Raw genomic sequence first — 6,893 nt, forward strand, 5'->3', positions numbered from 1 at the left:
ATGTACGACCACGTTTAAATTCATTTACCCAGTTATAAACCGTTGCTAAGGCAGGGGCAGATGTGCCATGAACTGAGTCCAATTCATTTTTTATCTCATATGCAGTTAAATCCTTTAAATGAAAATGTTTGATTACCGCTCTGAACTCGTTTTTTTTCCATTTTTCTTAACGAACAATTTTATTTTTCAATTGGTTATAAAAACACGTAAACTCAGAAGATGTGGACTGTGACTGCACCATATATCTAGTCGGGAGTGGTGCTGACTGAAAACAGATGATTTGGAGCGATTCGCGCGCCATCTGTTGGTCATTCTAAGGACTTATTGAACTACCCTCGTATGTAGCGTAAGACAGTAGCCGTATTCTGTCAACAATATGCTGCCTAATGGTTAGCAGCTTCGACTTTTTAAGTGTGTTATGACGGGTTTGCAGATTTTCATCAGTCAGAGTTCTCGCTGCATCCTACAGACTACAATTTATGTTCCAGAGGTCGGACTTTCCGGAAAAATCTCCATTAAGCGTGTCATCCAGTTCAGCCAGATCTTTGGGCTTGAGAGAAACCTAGATGTTGATATTTCTCTGGGTCCTTAAGCATCGCCCTTTTTCTATTGGATGCTTGCCCGCTGTTGGTCTCAGTTTTGCCTATACTATCCAGAGGTCATCGGCACGGTCTCGCACCAGTCCAGTAGGTCGTCCCGCAGTCGATCCGTCATCTCAAAAGTATTGAGATTTGCCCACTTCATCGTATTGAATCGGATTTTCGCGTATTCATATCCTCCGTTATATTAGTTAATAATTTTTTTTCACCAACATCAAATTTCCGATGTCCTTTATTTTGATCTATTGTCTGAACATGACTGTCAGCCTTTAACAGCCCAAATACCGCTTGTTTTTCTAAGAGATCTTTGAATTACAATAAACAATTTTTAACCAGAATCAACACGCTTTCGATTTAATTTAACTTATATCTCTACTTCATATTTGCACCCTGTTTAAGAACTCAAAATCTTCTTAAAATACCTTAAGTGACCAAATTAATCTATAAAATTCTTACTTCTTAATTTGTACCTCACTGTCCTCTTTATATACAAGCCAACTTTTATGTCCTGCTTATATTTACTTATATTCACTTAAAATTATAGATAATATATTATATTATTGTATTTACCAATATAATTGAGGAGAAACGTTAAGGATAAACCCAGGACGTAGACAATCCTCATCGTTTCTAATGAGAGGAAAAACTGATTAACGCATTTGTGAGACATTTGATGAAAAATGTAACTAATGATAAGTCTACTGCTTTATTTAGCTTATGAAGCAAATATACTACAGGCGTTATCTTTAAGAGTAAAGGTGTCAAGTTTGTCCTTCTGAGATATGTACATTTCAAATTTATATTTAAGAACATCATCTGGCGGGTTTTATTGTACATATTGCGACTATTTTTAATTTTAATATTTTTTTGGATGTTTTACATTGAGGTTTTTTTTGGTTAAAGGAGGAAAAACGGAAAATGCTCATGCACTAACCACATTCGAACTTTGGGGACTGAGCGCCCAATATGCGCACATACCTGCCAACCTAGAACCTCGGATACGCTTATCGCATTACTTCAGAGTCTTAGGTTATAGGCTACTAAGCCGTGCTTCGGCTACCTTCATTCTTTTGCCTGCTTGGAGTTCTCTAGCTTCTCTTAGTCTTCATTCAACCAGCCTCAGCTAGAGTGCGTGTCGTCCTCGGCAGAAGAGACAATTGTCTCTTTTCGGGCTCCCTGGTCTAGGACCCTGTGAGGTAGTCTCCTGCACTACTTAGCCTCTCTCTCCCTAAGCTGCTCTTCTCTTTTTTTCTGTCTCAGAACCTTCTTAGCATACTGGGCGATGGTATCCCATTTCGTCTGAGAGCTGATCAACAGCGTTTCAACGTTGTCTAGCGTCACATTAACGGCGATCTCTTCTTCCAGGACATGCCTTTCTGCTGCCCATCTCATGCACCGGAAAAACGTGTGCGGTGCGTCATCTACCTCATTTAGGCAGTAGTCGCAGTTAGGGCTAGATTTCCTTTTCCGGTAAATTAAATAGAGGTTGAAGTGGCCGTGACCAGAGAGGAACTGGATAATTTGATAGTTCATATCCCCATATCTCCTTTTGAACCACGGTAAAATTGCATAAGCAAATCAAAAACATCATTCAGGCTGAATATGAATTGGTGTAATTATAAGATTAGCTATATTAAAATTTGCTGGGTACCCTAAAATTTAAGGAACAAAATAACATAATTCTTTAGTACCTAAAGAATTATTAGATCCTATTAAATGTAAAGTTATTAAATAAATTAGAATTATTATTAAAATGACAAATGGTATGATAAAATGAAATGAATAACATCGATTTAGTGTAGCATTATTAACTCTAAAGTCTCCTCATCGTCAAATTACAATTTCATTCCCAATTAATGGGATCGCTGATATTAAATTAGTAATAACAGTAGCTCCTCAAAATCTAAACGAACTCTTTTGGCCATCTACAGGTAGATACCTGTAGAGAGAATAGTGAAAAAGTCACTGATTGAAATAGTAGATATTTCACTGATTAATCAGACATTTCGGACTTTTTCGATAATCAGTTCAGTACCACCAGGGTCAATCGTGTGAAACATCACCTCTAAATTTTGAAGTTAAGTGTTGTTGTTACTCTTTTACTTGAGTAGCAAGAAGAATCCTTTAATGAAATACATTTTTCAATTTTCTGGCTGTAAGTCTGCTGAATTAACTGCGGGATAAATATAAAAAAATTCGTATAGGAAGTACTTATTATGATTGCTAAATTTACATGGTGCAGCGCTGCCTATCCTCAAAAGTGGTTATTTCACTAAATCAAAAAGTAAGCTTTCACTAATTACACAGCCACACAAAAAAAGTGTGAGGATCTGGTAACAAACACACGTATTCCTATGGATTTTGGGGCACTGAATTCAAATTCGGTATCAAAAATCACCCATCACGTCATGGTTGAGCCATAAACTCAAAAAATGACGAAAAGTGATGCACTGAGGCAAATAAATTTCAAAATAATGCCAGTGATGCAAATTTTCATTTCAAAAACATGTCGACAACTGTGTAGGATCAACCCTTGCCTGATATCAACTTATTTAACATAACTTTACCCAACAGAACCTGACCTTACCTAACCTGAATTAACAGAAATTTATTGAACTACACGTAAAGCTCTGAAAGCATATTTTCTCAGTCAACTCGAGCCTAACCTAGAAATAAATCTAACCTAGCCTAACTTAACTTAACTTAACATCACGAAATACAATTAAACTGATTGTGTTGTCCCGTTGTGTTTGCGGTACCGTTTGAATCAGCTTGGGCAACAATAAAATGTTTTAAAAAACATAAGACGTATAAAGCCTGTTGACTGCTACACTTCAAACGCATCGCCTGTAAGTAGCAGTCAACAGGCGTTATACGTCTTATATTTTTTTTAACTTTTTACCGTTGCAAAAAAAACTCTTGCGATTATTCCGTGACCTTCTATAGGGAATTTTAACGTAGAATCCGAATTTCAACAATTTAAAAGTTGATTTTTCTGTTTTTTCGAGTTTTTTAAAAAGGAACCGAATGGGGAACCAATGGGGTCTTTACGGATACTTTGTAGAGGCTCCATTCGGTTCCTTCGGTCCGCCAGGGTACATATGACACAGCTGCGGGTACGCTGGTCGAACTCGATTTGCGGTCAATTTTCAGGTTGCTATACAATCGAATAAAATCTCGATTCACCGAAATGTCATTTCAAATAAAACTCTATAGTTTGTGCACAGCGGATGGTTTAGCTCAAAAGAGGGTCGTGTGCGTAGTTAGAAAGCAGGATGCGGTGACTTAAGTTGTACCAAAAATATACGGTTGGCGGCATGACATGCAGGCTCCGAATCATCGATAAAAAAATTGACAATAATTTAAAAAATAATAAATGTAATAAAGTTGAATAAAACTATAAGTTGTTTTTAATTTAGTAAAGTAAAATTGAATAAATATAAAGGTAAATGAATAAGTTCAAAAGTAATTACATTAAGTGAAAAGTGACCGATTAATAAAAAGTGTATTTTTTCGTAATTTTTTATTTTGATTCGCCGTGAATGATTTTCTGTATGGGTTTATAGATTTTTGGTTTATTTTAAATTTACGAATTGTATTGACTTTCATTAGGATCTGTGCACAAAAACGTGAAGCTGTTGTTCAAAAATTTATTGGTGGTATATTAATTTGAGGCTATGTGCGCGACAATATTTTGTTAAAAACTTTATCACAGTTATTAGGTACGATGAGGCGTCGTTCGCTAATGTTGAAGGCTTTAAATTAGGATTCTTCTAACTTGAATTACACGAATATGCATATATCTTATAATAATACGTATTAGGTCATTAGACATTGATAAAAGAATGTATTTCATATTTTCTGGAGCAGTACTTAGCTGCTTCATTTGAAACTATATTCTTATACTTATAGCAAAAAAATTGTTGAGGGAATTTTTAACAAATTTTTTCTATAACTTTTTTATTATAACTTAAGTACATTTAACTGCGTTTTGAAAAATAATGAAGCTTCACATATAATGGTACTTTTTAAATTTGGAAACATTAAAAAAGAATAAAAATTTTTTAAAAATCTAAAACAGACATGAACTGGAATTTAATTTTTTAAAATAATATATAGTTAATATTATATTTATTTATGTATTCGATAAGTTGTAGCATGATAGAATAAAGTCAATTACAAATAGTAGAAAATTTAAGAAGGGAAGCGTACTTAAAAAAATGAACATTATTGAAAGTAGTAAATGAACTATTGCAGTAATTACTATCAGTTTGATAAATAATACCTTTTAATTGATAAAACATTGTTAAATTCATGCTTTGCAGAAATAAAATAAGAGAAAACAAGCATTTGTCGGGCCTATTATCATATTTATATAATAAAAATAAGTGCCCTAACAGGTACAAAAAAAGAAGAAAATAATGAAGTAATATATTGCAGTCCCGCCAAATTTTTTTGTCATAGAAAAAATAATATTTAGAAATGTTAAAATCCCTTAAAACCTTATAGTTCCTATAAAATCCTTCTAAATCTTCTGAAAGTATCCATAAGAGAAGAAAGAAATTTTCCATCAAGGACGACATTCGAATACGAAAAAAATCGCCACCGAAAATGATTATTTGCGTAACATGAGGCACGGATCCACAGAAGTGGCTGGAGGGGGCGGTCTTAGATAAGTTTCTTATTGGCAGTCACGTATTTATTTATAAAAAATAGTGTTCAGAAGTGGAATGAGACTCACCAAACGACCTGATAAGAGTGTTGCAGACTGGTGCTAAAAGCCATTCTACCCCATTTTTCTAAAATATTTCCAGTGATTTAAAAGGATTTCAACCAATTTTAAGGAAATTTATAGAATTTCCAATGGTTTTAATTATTTAAGAAAATTTTCAAAGGTTTTAAACATTTTGCGGAAATTCAAATGATTTTATGGCAGTCGAAGGGATTGCGCAAGAGTCAGTGAAGTGATTAGATATTATTTCAAATATTTTAAGTTATTTCTGATGGATTTGAATAGATACACAAAAATTCTAAGTATTTTATAATATTTTTATAAACTGTAAAGAATTTCACAAAAAATGAGGCGATTTGTAGAATTTCAAATATTTAAAGATAATTTCTAATATTTCGGTTAATCTGCGTTTAAAAAGAATTTCCTTAAATTTCGAAAGATTTCGAACGTACCTAAACGTACTTTATTGTACTCTAATACATTACCCAAAGTTTTAGCTCGATATTTTATTTACAAAAAAAGTTCTTAGGTTCAAAAAAACATTCAGTGAACTGATAAAGTGAGGTCGGCAATATAGGTATTTAGCTGTGTCACATGCTCTTAAGAGGTTTTATAAGGTTTCGGAGCATTTCAGTAATTCTAAAGGATTTTAAAGACTTTTAATAAGGTATTTTAATCAATTTTCCTGGGTCTCAACGGATGCACAAGAATTAAGGGATTTCAAAGGATTAAAAAAATTTGAAAAGATTTTAAAACATTTCAATTAGATTTCAAGAACTTTAAAGGTTATTTTAAGAGATTAGAAGGACATTTTAAAATATTACCAAGAATTCATAAGCTGCTACAAAATTTCAATATTTTTAAAAAGATTTCAAAGAATTTGACACATTTTGGACATTTCCAAGGATTCAAACGAATGATCATTTTATTTAAAAACTTTAAAAGAACTTCCAAGGATTCTAATGATTTTAAGTAATTCAAGAAATTGTATGCGGTTTTCAACAATTTACAAGACTTACAGAAGATTTAGAAGGATTTTATAGTAACTATAAGGTTTTAAGGGATTTTTTTTGTATCTGTTGGCGCACTTATTTTTATTATATAAATATAAAAATAGGCCCGCCAAATGCTTTTTTTCTCTTCTTTTATTTTTGCAAAGCGTGAATTTAACATCGTTTTATCAATTACAATGTATTATTTATCAAACTGATAGTAATTACGGCAATAGTTCATTTACTACTTTTAATAATGTTCCTTTGTTTTTAAGTATGCTTTCATTCTTAAATTTTCTACTATTTGTAATTAACTTTATTTTATCATTTTACAACTTATCGAATACAGAAATAAATATAATATAAACTATATTTCATTTAAAAAATTAAATTCCAGTTTATTTCTGTTTTTATTAAAAAAATTTTTAAAATACTTTCTGAACGTTTCAAAATTTAAAAAGTACTATTATACGAGGGTGGATTGATAAGTTTCCGGCCTGACCAAGAGATGGCGCCACTAGGCCTACCTTGAGGTGGCGTTCTATAATACCATCCTTAGATAGCTTGTAG

Source organism: Belonocnema kinseyi, chromosome 2 (assembly GCF_010883055.1).
Source record: "Belonocnema kinseyi isolate 2016_QV_RU_SX_M_011 chromosome 2, B_treatae_v1, whole genome shotgun sequence".
In the NCBI taxonomy this organism is placed as follows: Eukaryota; Metazoa; Arthropoda; class Insecta; order Hymenoptera; family Cynipidae; genus Belonocnema; species Belonocnema kinseyi.